The 15,910-nt window shown below is 44.0% G+C and overlaps 1 pseudogene; it reads left to right on the forward strand.

Annotated features, from left to right (window-relative positions):
- Nucleotides 1-15,910, forward strand: part of LOC112194328 — a 79,263-nt pseudogene that overhangs the window by 44,652 nt on the left and 18,701 nt on the right.

The raw sequence follows: 15,910 nt of genomic DNA on the forward strand, positions 1-15,910 counted from the left end.
TCCTCTAATTTTATTTTTTTTGATAATGGGGTTCAAACCACCTCCAAAAGCTGTAGTTCGAAATTGGAAATTTAATCAAAGCCAGAAGCTTGTGACTACATCTCTGTATGAAGAGACTTTGAGGTTCACCACAAGATATACTTTTGTTCTTGTGAGTTTGTAAGAAAAAAGAGTATCATATGAAGTTAACCAGGCCAAAAGTTCTGTGTTTTCTTCATCCATGGAACCAGAAGTTTCCAGTGTTAATTTATTTATTTATTTTTCTTCCCTGCAATTTTTCTATTTTGTTATGTACTTTCGTTACAGTATTTACCTTTTAAATTTTTTCTTGTTACTCATATGGACCAGCAATCCTATACCTCAAACATATGAATTTCGAATGTAATATTTTTGAACCAGAAGTTCAAAATTTCATAGTAGAACCTAAAGTTCTAACAGTAAAACTCAAATCCGAAGCTTTGAGTATAAAAGTGAACTTGAAGATTCACTTTAGTCACCTCGAGCATGAAGTTTCGAGCACCAAATTTATTTGAACCCGAAGTTCAAATTACGAAATCTTAGAAGTTGCAGTTCATAGAAAAAATATTCGAACCTGAAGCTTCGATTACACATATAATTCATTCATAGTTTATTTGACTTTATGTCAACTAGAAGTTTCGAGTAATTTTCGTATGTCGATTGATACATTCTTCTTTATGTCTGCTTAAAGCATTCCACCTTAGAACCTGAAGTTCTAATTGTGCAGACTCGAGCCTTAAGTTTCGAGTGGATATATGGACAATTTATCGAAGAGTTTTAATCTCAGTCAACCTCAAACCTGAAGTTTTGAGGGAATTATATTGACACCAATTTAAAAGTAAGCACATATTTAACTGTTGGTTCATGACGAATGAGTATAAGTATACCCCAAATTTGTGATCGTGGATTTTGTAATTAAAAGAGATCAGAACCTGTAGTTCCTTGATCCTTAGTTACATGAGGACTTGAAGTTCCTCAATGATCAAACTAACTAGATGACCATCTAAAGTCCTTCACTCATAAGTTATGGTCATGAAGTTTGAACTCGACATTTCGAGTATATTATTTTGGCTAGAAGTTCAAAATGCATTTGATGTTAATCTACATCAAACAACAATACAATAATTAAACGTCATGTTTTACCTGTATAACACGGACCAGAAGCTTCGTGTATATCCTATGAGATCCACTGTTGAATTCTTACAAATTTGATTTATGTCATTTTCAAACTTATGTTTTGAGTGACTTTCAGGCAATGCAATTTTATGCATGGTGTCCAGATTATTAAAACTTATGCTTATGAGGCTAATATAACAATCATCTCAGATCTTACATATCTGATTGATGGCTCCAGAAGAGCACACATTATTGTTCCTTTGCATTTTGTGCCTCCAATATTACTAGAGATGTATAATCTCCCCGTCTCATAAATCTCATTGTATAGTAAGAAAGCCGATTGACATGGCTATACCATGAAATGCCACCAGAAGTGGATCATGGCAAGAGAAAAATCAGGAGTCAATGTAAATATTGTCCTAACATCCACATATGTGAGGAAACTGTAAATTGGGTGTGTGTCGCCTATGGTACACTATATGGTGGATGATTATCAAGCCACTTTCGAAAGGGCACTGGTCAAATTAAATTGCATTGACTAGTAAGAACATTGAGATTCATCTCACATGCCTGATGTCTTTTGCTTACAATAAGCAAAGTTGAAAGCACTATTGTGCTATTCCTCAGATTTATTGTAACCTCTTGAGTTCTCATTGAAACTAACTATTTCTTAATTTGATTATGTAGGAACCTAATGTTCCTTAAGAGGTTGTTATAAATTGAAAAAATTGAAACCTCAAGTTTTTTGGATCTCCAATTATATGAGGGCCTGAAGTCCCTCCTCTTTATGACTACACATTTATATGTGACACAGAACTTGAGGTTCTCCACATGATAAAATTACTTGTTCTTATGGATTGTAGTCTTTAACTCGAAATTTTCGAGTATATCATTTTGGCCAGCAGTTCAAAATGAAGTTGGTGTTTGGACCCAAAATGAGCATTTTGGCCTGACAAGGCACGTCTTGGAGAGATTGAGCCAATGTCAGTGGCTCAAGCTATATATTGTCGACAAGTTCGAAATATATATATTTAGAAGCTAAATAAAGCCTACTGTGGAAGCATGGAAATGGAAAGTCAACTTTAGCACATTTTCCTACTTCGGCTAGGAGAAACCGAGCTAAACAGAAGGAGCGGCCGCCTGACCAAATGAACTCGAAATGGGCTGAAACTCTGCAGATCCATTCTAGACATCCTAAGAAACATTTCTTATGAAGAGTGCAAGATCCAGATAGAAGTGGAAGGCCTTAAAAAGATCATTCCAATGTTCTGCAGAAGCAAAATTGGAAAACTGGACCTGTAAGGGGTCCAACAGCATTTCCGGCCCAACCACTATACTAAAAGCTCTGAAATTTTAACAGCATGATCTACACTCATAGTGGAACATTTTTTATGAAGACGTCACGGCCAAAATATGAATTCCTGATGGAGATATACATGAAGGAATAAAGGAGCCGAAAGTGCTTCCTTATCTCCCAAATTCATCATTCCTTATCTCCGAAATTCATCATTTCTATCTCCATTAATGCTCCATCTCCACCTCCCTTATCTCCAATTAGTGCTCCACTTTCATTTGTTTAATGCCAAAGTAGTTGGCATGGTAGCCTATAAATAGAGGTTACATTGAAACACCAAAACATACATTCACAACAACAACATCTCTAAGATGATCTAAGTTCTCTCTAGAGCAACCTCTCTAAGAGCAACTCCTCTCCTTCTCTTTCTCTTACCGGTGATCACACTCCTAGTCCTAGTCTTCCCAGAAGCCGACTTTCAGTGCCACCAAACCCTCTGTCAACGTACTTCTGTCCTAGTCTCCTCGGGAGCCGACGGTAGTGCCGCGACCACAACGGTTACAGAACCAGCCAAGCAAGGGTAACGCCCTAGCAACCCAGCCAAGCTAAAGTCACGCTTTAGCAAGTTCTCCTCATTTCCCAGTGGTTCTCGCTCTGCTCGATCTACAACATCGAGTATCGATTGTGATTTTCAAGAAGCTCAGCAAAAGTCCTCGCCACGAGGCACAAAGAATCCCATGACGAGGTTGGTGCTCTCCTCGTCCACAATCTCTTGAAAGAAGTCAGGTCAAGGGACACCCCCGACGACCGCACCCGAACGGTGCTGGCACGCCCGCGCAAGAAAAGTAACTGTTGACCAGCTGCAACAAAATTGGAGCCAAACATTTTGGCACGCCCAGTGGGACATACTGTGAGCTGTAAATCACACCACTATTAAGAAATTGAGGTTAGTAAGGGGTTGTGAATCATAACGGAATAGGTGAAGTCTCTTTTGTTAATATTGACCTAAACTCCTTATTGGTGCCTAATTCAGGTCCCTTAAGGTTAAGGGTGGTTTTTATTAACACTTGTTGAACTGTCTTCACACTTATGATCTTTCTCATTTTAGTAAGTATAGCCTATGTGAAATGGTGTCTAGAAATGGGACAACGTTCATAACAGGTTATTGAATCCAGAAGTGCGTGCAAATGGGCCTAAACCCCTATGTGGGAGTAGTTCATGCCAAAATGGATTCTGCCTCTTTTGTTCGCCCTCCCCTATCTGGCCATTTCAGTAAGGTTGCCCAAAGGATTTGAAAGAAAGTTTGTGTCTAGGCGACTATACTTGGGCCGCAAGTCTAAACCTTGATTCACAGTGTCTTATTGAATTTAGCTACTTTCAATTCAGACTTCCAGAAGCCATTGGGAAGTCAAGTGCAAACCCTTATCAAAAGGTTTACGTTAACTGCCCGAAACATAAGACCTCCAGTTACAAACTGCACTCGCGTGCAGATTGTCGTGGTCTTTCTGAAGAAGAAGTAATCCAAAGATTTTCTCCCCACCCTCCATCGACAGAGATGTCAACTGAACGAGGAGGAAATCAACATCCTACTACTAAAGGCGAGAAAGTTCCCGCCGCCCAGCCTAATCAGGCTGGCGATACATCTAGCATCACCCAGGTAGCCGTGAGCGCAGTTACAACTATTGACTTGGTGCCTATTCTCGTTCCAGAAAATGTGACCATAGAAGAGCGGCTTAATATCCTTCAACAGAATTCTGCTGCATACCATGAAAAGATGGAAAAAGCCCTTGCGGAGGACCGTCGACGGCTTGATGAGTTCACGATCTCGGTCAAGAGGCTTGAGATAGGGGCACAACAAACACAAGGTCAATTGGATGGCATGAACCAAAAAATGCAGAAGAACCATGAAGAGCTGTTGATCGCAAGCAAACACATCGCTTCAGAAGTCGCGACGATTCGCAAAGAAGGATCCAACGTCGTGACCCAGGTGGCCATGCAGAAGGCTGACCTTGATCAGGCTAGAGAGGTTCTACATAAAACACTGGGAGATCCTAGTGCCATTCTAGGCTCTCTAGGTCAGTCCCCCATATCTGGCAAGTACATACCACCAAATGCTCGAGAAAAAGCAAGCGGCGGCAGTACAGCCACATCCGTTACTGCTGTATCAGTCAGAGGAAAAGAGACTACTGTGGCAACGGGCGGGAAGAACAACGCCGCGTCATCAGTCACGCAAGGGACCAGGACTTTGAAAATCAATGAAGGGGCCTCTGTTGGTCATAGCCTGTTTCCCCAATATGACAGCGACGGAGTTGAATACGTGCACCACGATCCACCTCCAGCAAGTCATTATGTTATCGACCGGGTTGAAAGTCCAGCGAAGGTCACCGCAGCCACAAAGGGTCAGCCAGCAGTGGATTTTATGTCGCAAACGTCAACCCGACACAAAATGACCCATGGAGGCGGCATATCTTTGGTTAATCAGGCTTCACAGGCGCCACCGCTGATCTGGCCAGTTGATGATACAGTGGTTCACCCACCTCCTCCTGATCCAAGATATATAAGGAGAGAGGAGGTAGAAGCAATGATCAGGGCCGCGAACCAGAGGCCTAACCTGGAGGAGGCATACCAAGGTCCCTTCCCACCGCATATTACACAGACACCTTATCCTAGGGGATATAAGAACATTACGTTCTCTACTTTCTCGGGAGAGGAAGTCGAAAATGCCGCGGCCCATTTGGTTAGGTTTCGAGTATAGTGTGGCCAGTACCAAAACGACGACAATCTGAAGTGTAACATCTTCGCTACTTCTTTATCGGGGTCTGCCTTCACCTGGTTCACTAAGCTGCAACCGGGATCAGTTGCGAGTTGGCCCGCGATGGAGAAGCTGTTCAAGGAAACCTTCGGGACTATCGAGCCAGAAGTAGATCTGGCTTCACTCACTCAGATGGCTCAGCAGCCAACTGAATCCGCTGTCATGTACCTTCAGCGCTTTCAGATCCAGAAAGGAAAGTTGAACGTGATTCTGCCGGAGAAAGAACTGGTGAAATTGGCAATCAAAGGCTTAGAGCCCCGCCAACGCAAAAAACAGCATGGAAGCATGTTCAATTCCATGGGGGAACTGATCACAGAAGTAGGAAGTTTCGAGCACTTGCTCAGGGAGATGGACGCTTTGAAAAATGCCTCGAAGGGGACATACATCCCAGGGAAACGCCGAATAGTGGCTGCATTCAGCCATCAATCCAGTTCCTTTGATCCTTACTACAGGAGTGAGGAATCTAGTATAGCAGAGGCTGATGAGTCTGAAGAAGATGAGATAGCTGCCCTGGAACTCACCGGGAAAAAGGCTTCAACGTTAAAGCAACTGAAGCTGTGCAAAGAGCCGGTGAAGCTCAAGTCGGTGGTTTTCACCAAACCAGAGTTCGCAAGTTATACTTATGACGCGAACAAAGCGCATGAAATCTTGGATGAAATGATCGCCGCGAAGATGGTGAAAACCGACTTCGGCCCATTTCCCAAACCAGAGCAACTAAGGGGGAAGAAATACTGCAAATTCCATAATATGTGGAATCATAATACAGCCGATTGTGTTAAGCTGAAGGATCAGATCCAAATCTGGTTAAATAACGGTAGTTTGCAAGTAGAGGCACCGACAACAGCAGCAGCGTTGGTGGACCTAGATCCCTTCCCAGATACCGGCATCAACATGGTGAACGTGGCATGGGTTGAAAAAGATCAGCAGAATCAAAGTCCAGACCATGTCTGGGACTCAGAGGAGTCGTAGACAGTTTATTCGCATAAGACATGGGGGACAATTCTAGTGTTCCTACTCTTGCAAAGCCCATTCATGAAGGCCTGTTTTTTAGGCCCATAATCATTTCTTCGCTATGCTTAGCAACACTAGGGGGGCAACACTATACAATACTAAGCCTATTTAGCCTACACAAATTAAAAAAAAAAAAAAAAGTCATAAATACAACTCTTCGGGGGCAATTCTAAGTGTCCCTACACTCGCGAAGCTACTAAGCCGAGTCAGCGGCTCCGGAAACTTTTTCCAGCTTTGCCCTGGTAGGAAAGGCTGAGCTCAAGGGAAATGTAAGAGCCACCACCGTGACCGCCACCTCCATCGGAAGTAGTCTTCATGTTGCCACAGATGTCCTCACCATGCACGAGAAACAGTGAGAGGGTGTCAATCTCCTGGTGATCTTCTCCTCTTTGTTCCATGAAAGTTTGTTCTACATTCATGTGAAAGAAAGTAGAACTAGTTTCCCCTCCAGCTGAGATTGAACAATCCCTAGCACTCTTCTCCATGTTCATGGATCCATAACCGCCATAGTTCCCCATCTGCTCGTTAAAAGCAATCATCACACCAGCAGAAGAAGCAAAAGCAGGTGCAGAAGATCCAAAGTTAATATACTGATCCTCATGTTTCCAATTGGTAACATTGTCATCACCAACAAGCCCTGATCTTTGCATGGGAACATGAACATCCGAAGTGGACCTCTTCTTCTTCTTCTCCCGAGCCCTTTGGTTCACGAACCAAAAATAGACGTTCTTGAACTCGATCTTGCCGTACCATTTCAGCTGGAGACAGATCCTCTGAGTCTGCTCTATAGTTGGGGACCTAACTCCCTTGTTGTAGAAAAGCTCCTTGAGGATTCTTATATGATCTGTAGTGGGAATCCACCTAGTACAGCTCTTCCTGCGAAGCATGTTAGCACTACTCCCGGCTGCTTTGTTACTTCCATCCTCGGTTGGATGCTGGTTTTGTGGTTCCATTGGTGATGGATTGAGAGAATGCAAGAATTGAAGAGTGATGATGATGAGTAATTAAGAAAGATTGCTGTTAGAAATATTCAAGTTGATGAAATGATTTTGGGATTGGAAATTTGGGTTTATAATGTGGAGGAAGATATAGGCATGCAAACATCCACCCTTGGATGGATGGTCAAAAAGTCAAACCGATGTCAGTAAATCGAGATTAGTGATTCCAAATCTCGGAAAAAAAAGGACTAGCAGCATGTGAGGAGCAGTTTTTGAGGAGTTAGCTATTATTAGAGGATTAATAGCATGTGAGGAGACCGAACGGTTTTCGAGGAGGTAACTGTTCCATTCACGAGATTATTTTTTCACGACCGTTGTTTTTCAACGAGTGATTAGTGCCTTAAATCTCGGAAAAGAAGGAATTATTGGCGCTAAGAGTTTTGAGTTGGGAGCCAGCAAGTGGATCCAAAAGATACATATTTTCTTAAAACCCTCGCCGCAAGGCTCTTTTTGACGCGGAGCATATTTTAAAAGTTCATATTATTTTCAATATACAACTATGGGGGCCTATATTTGGGGCCTTGCGAGACATAATTATTGGCTTCTCACGGATATTTGGATATCAGGATAAGAAAATATTATTGTATTCATAAAGTGGCTTTGCGGCCAAAAGCAGTACATTCATTACAAAGCCAAAACTGGCTAGAATACAAAATAGGAATCTTCGGATATCTTCTGAATCTTTTCTCAAGTGGAAGAAGCTATGGAATCCAACGTCGGGTTGAGCCGCGCCATTATCTCAAGGAGGGGCAGACTTCAGGGAAGGAAAAAGAGGAGTAACGGAGCTCTCGCGACCCCTTTACATGGAAGCGGCAGAGGAATACAACATGGGCTTGGCCAACGCCATTATCCATGAGAAGGGGAAACTCCAGTGAAAGAAAATGGAGCCTCCAAGCCCCCTCAATTGGAAGCAGCTATGGAATCCAACGCCGGGTTGAGCCGCACCATTATCTCAAGGAGGGGCAGAGAGTGAAGGAACCAAATATCAACTTGAGTCTTTGCACCCCCTCTAGCCTTGGTAACCACCATTAGCTGGACGTGAAGTACAGGAACAGCCATTCTGTAGCTTGAACCCATTCCTTCAAAGAGTCCATCCCTTCTCATCCCTCCAAGATTCTATCAAGAAGAGAAAGGGGGAGAAGGAGTTGAGAACCAAAGCCCCTTCCATCTGGAGGGCACAACACGGGCCTGGTCCAGAAAGAAGGAAACAGAGGAGGAAAGACGAACCTCAATTTGGCTTCCCTCCCTTCCCCGATTTGCTCCAAGTGGGGGATCCTAATAAAGATGGTCTCGCACGATCGTGGATCTCACACTCGGAGCCCCCTCGTGTTTCTAAACCAATCTGAAGCCTGGCATTGTTGTTGCAAAATTCCAGAAAGGCGAAACAAGGAGTTGCCTAAGATTACACCATAAGGCCTAACCCAGGCTTAAGATTACGCCATAAAGCCTAAAATTTAGAGGCTAAAGGTAATTTCATGAGGGGAAAATTTGTGAAGAAGGAGAAAAAGAAGCAAGGACTGAAAGGCCATTTCTTGAATATTTCAGAAAAGTTGTTGTGAGTATTCCCTTCCCGAAATACAACTATTTATAGGGACTTCAGGCAAATCCCCACCCTTGGATGAAGCTCAATTTCAAAACTGATGTCAGTAAATCGAGATTAGTGATTCCAAATCTAGGGAAAAAAGGGACTAATAGCATGTGAGGAGACCGAACTGTTTTCGAGGAGGTAACTGTTCTTTTCACAAGATTATTTTTCACGACCGTTGTTTTTCAACGAGTGATTAATGCCTTAAATCTCGGAAAAGAAGGGATTAACAGCATGTGAGGAGACTGAACGGTTTATGAGGGGGCCTACAAAGATTGGCCTGCAAAGCTCAATTTCAAACAAAGTTCCTCCACGTGGCGTTTCGCCGCAATGGCACCAGCTTCGGCCTGAGTGGCCCGATCTCTGATACGGGCCAGGTTGCGGCCCATTTCTTCAGAAGTAGCCAAAGGTTCATCGAGTTGAGCTTCTTCTGCAACAATCGCATTCTCAACAAAGGCTAAACGGGCTTGGAAATCCTCGATCCGAAGTTTGAAGTCGGACCTTTGGATTTGTAGTTCCCGCAGGCGGATGGCTCGCTCATTTAAAATACCGCGGGGGATGTCCATTTCTCGGGAAAGGTTATTCAAAGCCTCTCGAGCATCGTGAGCCTGAGCGTTCGCAACTGATTGATGGCGGCGAGCCCTACCAAGTTCATTCAGCAGATCGTCAATAGCACTAAATTGTTGCAGGGTCAATACCTTCTCCTGGAAAAGATACCTTAGGGCTTCTAAGACTCGCGGGAGAATGTCAGTCTCCAATACCTGAGGACCCAGATGTTCGCGAAGCACCATCTTAGCCTCATCCACAGCAGAAGGAGGAGTTACCTCCAACACCCTCATCAATCTCTCGAATATGGTAGGAGGAGGAGGCGGCAGAGGCGCCATAGGATCACGAACCACCAATGCAAAAGGGTGGACAGCTTCCTCAGTTTCTTCATCTTCAACAGGTTGGTCTGTCTCTTCAGCCTCAGGGGAATCTGGAAACTCAACTCGCGGCTCACCATGGGCAAGTGGAGCAGATTCAAGCACAGAGCCCTCAGCTTCGACGGTTGTCTCATTTGTTCGCGAGACTTGGGGGGCACCACCACCATCATTTTTCATCTCTGGGGCGACTGTCCCGCCGATAAGACTAGCAGCGTTTGCAGCCACCTCCTCGGTACAAACAGAATCCTGGTCAAGTTCAGAAATGTCAGAGAGCAGGGTTGGATCTAAAGGGAAATGGAAAGTATTGGCCAAACAGTGGCTTACCTCTCGAGCTATCGGGTTAATATCTGGTACGTGGTCAAGAGGAAGAGGCCCCGCCTCATTCACCTCTTGAACCTCTAGTGCCGCGAGAATCTCTGTCGTCATCAGTTCCTCATAAGCGGCAGAAGTCTCAGAGTGGCTTTCCACGCTTTCATCCTCTGAGGAGTCGTCATCAGAGATCGTTATTAGAATGGTAGGACCTTGCAGATGCTCTGTAGTGGGAGATGGGAGAGGTGCCACAGGGTTAGTTGATGCTTGAACTAGCGAGAGAATTGGCTCTTCTGTAGTGGCTGAGGGTCCAGCCTCGCTCAGGTGAGAGAAATCAGTGGTCCTTTGATGGACCTGTCAAAAGATACATAGTGAAAATCCTACCCAGATTTTAAAATTTAAATAGGATAAGACGGGGTCGGAGTTTACCAGTCGCATTACCAGAGGTTCATCATCTTCAAAACTCTCTTCGACGAATTGAGCTCGATCGCATTTGCAAGCAAAGACAGCAGTGGCCTGTACGAGAAAAGAGTCATAACTCAAAAGGGGGGGAAGCACCAAATATACAAGTTTGGGATCGTTCTTAACCAAATTACCTCAGCAGGATCTTCATCATGCGAAGACTTTCCCTCAGAAGTCTCCTCTGCTATTGCCTTTTGTTTCCCGGCCTGAACAGAGGCTGTCCTGCTCCGGGTAGTTTGCTGCAAAACACACTCAGGAATAAGAGCGGGAAAATCAACACAAGGAAATGGAATGGTGAAGAAAGACAAAAACTTACTATTGCCCTAGGCTCGTGGATTTGTATCCCTGGACGCAATAAGCGAGTAGGTAGAATAGGTCGCGGTGGTTGTTCTGCAGGTTTGGAGAAGCGCTGAAGAATCTCGCGGTCCTCCGGACCAGGGCTACTCATGCCACGAAAGATCAGGACGAAGAGTTCGTCATGTGGCAGGTCCCAACAGTTCACTGACACTTCTTTCCACCAATCAGCATAGTCATCATCGACATCGTTGAGAGGGTATAGCGCTCTGACCCAAGGGGGAATCACTATCAAAGTAAATTGACTTTGAAAGGGGGCAGACCCAGGCGGGGCTAATCTCCGCCAAGAGGTGTAGTAATTGGCAGAATCAACCAGAGGCCAGGGTACCAACTGGGCCAACCCAAATTGGCGGGCAAAGTGGTTAGGGGCGTAGAGCTCGTAACTTACGCGATCAGTGGCAAGACGAATATCCAAGCAGGAGATGGCACGACGAAAGGCCAGGAGGGCTCTTTCACTATGATCCCGTCCACTGGGCAGAAATCCATCATCAAGGGGAGGAGGGAATCGCCTAGAAAGGACTATTTTTGGGTCCGGCATCTCTCCCAGCAAGTACAAGTAAATAAAACACTCGGAGTAGGGTGGAGCTCGATACCTTACGTTGCGGCAAAGCCAGTTCCCCAAAAGGGAATCAACTGGAGGTTCCTTTGGAATATCGCTGCGACGAAAGAGAGTGAAATAAATCTGCAGCCAAAAGGCAAGGATCCAGAAGGGGCCACTAATGTCGGTATCAAATGGGCGCATTACGGCTCTATAAAGGGAGCGATATAACGCACCCAATACAGGTTGCCCAAGGCCAACGCAAATACCATTGTAGAGAGCAGTGGCCAGAGAATTCCAGGGCCCAGTAGGTTTGTTGGAAGAAGTGCAAAAGATAAATTTGCAAAGCCAGAATTCCAGGAATGCGATACCTCCTGTATGGTCTCTCTGGGTGCAGTAATAGTCGCGCCAGAATGGGTAGGATTTGCTGTGATGCCCTCGACCAGCCATATCCATTCTCAAAGAAAATTGAATGCCATCAAATTGACCATGCACATAGGGGTCAAAGTCAATGGGCAACCCCGTGATGGTAAGAACATCCAGCAGAGTTATGCTCATCTGCCCCAACCGGAAATCGAATGTATTGCTGGAGGTGTTCCAGAAGCAAAGAGCGGCGGCTAGCGGTGCAGGGCTAGTATTATGGGGAAGACAGAAGCATAGATCGATGGTTTAGGTGATACCCACCGCGTCCCATCGGGCCAAATCTCTCGCTCGGACCTCCTGATACCAAATCTTTTCCTCGGGAGTGACAGTAGGCCAGAAGCCCACTTTCCTCCTTGGTCCCCAACTGCTAAAATCACCAGGCACCTGCCGAAGAGCCGCTATGGGACGGCGGATGGGAAGCCCATAATAGGCCATAGCATCATCTGGCAAACGATCGCGAGGTGTGGGACCCAGACTCGCTTGACTATCACCGCCACCAAAGCCCATTAGTCGGCTTCTCTCCTCTCCGGTCTAACGTCTACATCGAATACTCATGTTAGTCCGCCAGTTGAATGCGGCTTTCTCAGTGATTTCATCTGCTTGATCGATAACGAATGGTTTCTTGGATGCCATTTCTAGGTCGCAAGGATTACTTCTCCATTACACCTCGATTTATAGCTCAGATATTTTGGAGATTAATTATTAGTTGGGCCAGTGAGTGGCCCTGGTTGATAATTAATGAATCATTATTTCATCTTGAGAATCGCATCTAAGGCGACAGTGAAGATACTTCTCCATTACACCTCGATTTATAGCTCAGATATTTTGGAGATTAATTTATTAGTTGGGCCAGTGAGTGGCCCTGATTGATAATTAATGAATCATTATTCCATCTTGAGGATCGCATCTAAGGCGACAGTGAAGATATTCCACCTTTTCTTACCATCGCAGGGCCAGCATAGTGGCCTGATGTTTTTTAATTAAAACATGATTAAAACCGATGCGGTTTTAGATGCCAAAGTTGCAGCAAGTATGGTGGTTTCACTTGGTCACACGTCATGATGTCGATAGCCATGATCCAATCATCCTCTTCGGCATAAGACTCGCGAAGGATTAAATGACAGCAAACAGTTTGCTATTTTGCATCTTATGTCGCCAAGTACTATAGGCCTTGATTAAGCCAGGAAAGCGGCTCCAACCCTTACATTTGAGAAAATCAACAGAGAGCCAACGAACAAAGCAGATACTTGTTGCTATACACATGGCGAAGCAACCACCAAGGAAGAAAAGGATCCTCATTCGCGATCAAAAGCAGTCTCCTTCGCATGAGGGGCACGCTAAAGTTCTGATCTCCTACAACCTGTCCAACTTTCATCAATTCACTGCATACCAGACATCAGATCCATGGGGGGGGGGGCAATAAAGTTGGCAAAGAAAGCGTCAGTTCATGACAAAGGCAATTTAGTAGTGGCACTCAAGCTTTATGGCCTATTTAGAGGCCTATATGGAAACAGTCAAGCTAATACAAGTGGCTTTGGAGCGACAACATTATAAGAGTAGTGCTGATTCAAGACCTCTTAAGTCAAGACGAAGACCTTTGACTTCGAGGTCTGGGGGGCAATGTTTGGACCTAAAATGAGCATTTTGGCCTGACAAGGCACGTCTTGGAGAGATTGAGCCAATGTCAGTGGCTCAAGCTATATATTGTCGACAAGTTCGAAATATATATTTAGAGGCTAAATAAAGCCTACTGTGGAAGCATGGAAATGGAAAGTCAACTTTAGCACATTTTCCTACTTCGGCTAGGAGAAACCGAGCTAAACAGAAGGAGCGGCCGCCTGACCAAATGAACTCGAAATGGGCTGAAACTCTGCAGATCCATTCTAGACATCCTAAGAAACATTTCTTATGAAGAGTGCAAGATCCAGATAGAAGTGGAAGGCCTTAAAAAGATCATTCCAATGTTCTGCAGAAGCAAAATTGGAAAACTGGACCTGTAAGGGGTCCAACAGCATTTCCGACCCAACCACTATACTAAAAGCTCTGAAATTTTACCAGCATGATCTACACTCATAGTGGAACATTTGTTATGAAGACGTCACGGCCAAAATATGAATTCCTGATGGAGATATACATGAAGGAATAAAGGAGCCGAAAGTGCTTCCTTATCTCCCAAATTCATCATTCCTTATCTCCGAAATTCATCATTTCTATCTCCATTAATGCTCCATCTCCACCTCCCTTATCTCCAATTAGTGCTCCACTTTCATTTGTTTAATGCCAAAGTAGTTGGCATGGTAGCCTATAAATAGAGGTTACATTGAAACACCAAAACAGACATTCACAACAACAACATCTCTAAGATGATCTAAGTTCTCTCTAGAGCAACCTCTCTAAGAGCAACTCCTCTCCTTCTCTTTCTCTTACCGGTGATCACACTCCTAGTCCTAGTCTTCCCAGAAGCCGACTTTCAGTGCCACCAAACCCTCTGTCAACGTACTTCTGTCCTAGTCTCCTCGGGAGCCGACGGTAGTGCCGCGACCACAACGGTTACAGAACCAGCCAAGCAAGGGTAACGCCCTAGCAACCCAGCCAAGCTAAAGTCACGCTTTAGCAAGTTCTCCTCATTTCCCAGTGGTTCTCGCTCTGCTCGATCTACAACATCGAGTATCGATTGTGATTTTCAAGAAGCTCAGCAAAAGTCCTCGCCACGAGGCACAAAGAATCCCATGACGAGGTTGGTGCTCTCCTCGTCCACAATCTCTTGAAAGAAGTCAGGTCAAGGGACACCCCCGACGACCGCACCCGAACGGTGCTGGCACGCCCGCTCAAGAAAAGAGACTGTTGACCAGCTGCAACAAAATTGGAGCCAAACAGTTGGTTCATTCCAATTATCAGTATTTCACAATTAATGTTTACTGAAGCTAAGGTAACAACCATATCAAGAGTTGTAGATCTTGATCTATGGCTCCAAATGAGCTACTATCATGTTATCGAATTTTAAATATTATTGCATTAATTACCTCCTATATGGTTGGAGAAGACTTTATGCCATCAGATATATACTGTATCGAATTTTCTACAGTAAACTAAGGCATATGATGTCATGAACATGAAGTTCCTTGAACCAAATATACTATTTGGCTTGACTGGTTACATCATGTTTTGTCTACCATGTTGCGTGGAATCACTTACAAGTTTTGATGACTGCTAACCTTACACACAAGCAAATTATTTATTTACCGCATATTTGCGAGTTGTCACTTTAATGAGACAATCCTCCTGCCATGAGGGGGAGAAAGATTGTTCCTGAAGAACGATATGAATTGGTGTGAGATATTTATCCACCGTCTCATTTTGACTTCGAGAAATATCAAAACTAGTGAATTGATAAAAGAAAGTGACAAAATTATATGCTAAATGCAAAGTCATCTGCTTAGGTTAAAGTCCTTGAGACCAACCATATTAATACAAACAATGTAGACTCCATTTGATTTGTGGGATGCAAATGTATCCAATTAACATGGTTCTCCTGAAGAAAATATCATTAAACAATATCACAGCTCCTAATATGGCTACACATACAGAGGGTGTAGGTATGCCATTAGGAAATGATGTTTTAGTGATACAATAATAAATCAATATGGTTGATGCTAATATACAAAACATGTTTTGACCTAAAATTTGGTTTGGGTTTGCCACCAACCAATGAAGATCTTCACTTCAAAGAGAGTGATAGATATTTAAATGCAACTTTTGCGCATGGTCATAATAAGACAGTCTTCCCACCATTAGGAGGAGGAAAGAGTATTGTCATTTGAATAACGGCGTGAATTTGTGTGGAATGTATCCACCAGGTCTAAAGTTTTAACAGGGAAGATTATACAAGCCCTGTAATGCTCATACATGAGATTATAAGTAAAAAGATCCATATTCGCTACATGACTCATCTATGAGAGATGATTGTCCTAGAAGTGACAATATATGCCCCAAAAGTGGCATGGGTACCCAATATCAATAAGCTTATTACAGCTAATGCATACACATAAGAATGTGTGGGATCTATG

Source organism: Rosa chinensis, chromosome 3 (assembly GCF_002994745.2).
Source record: "Rosa chinensis cultivar Old Blush chromosome 3, RchiOBHm-V2, whole genome shotgun sequence".
Classification (NCBI taxonomy): Eukaryota; Viridiplantae; Streptophyta; class Magnoliopsida; order Rosales; family Rosaceae; genus Rosa; species Rosa chinensis.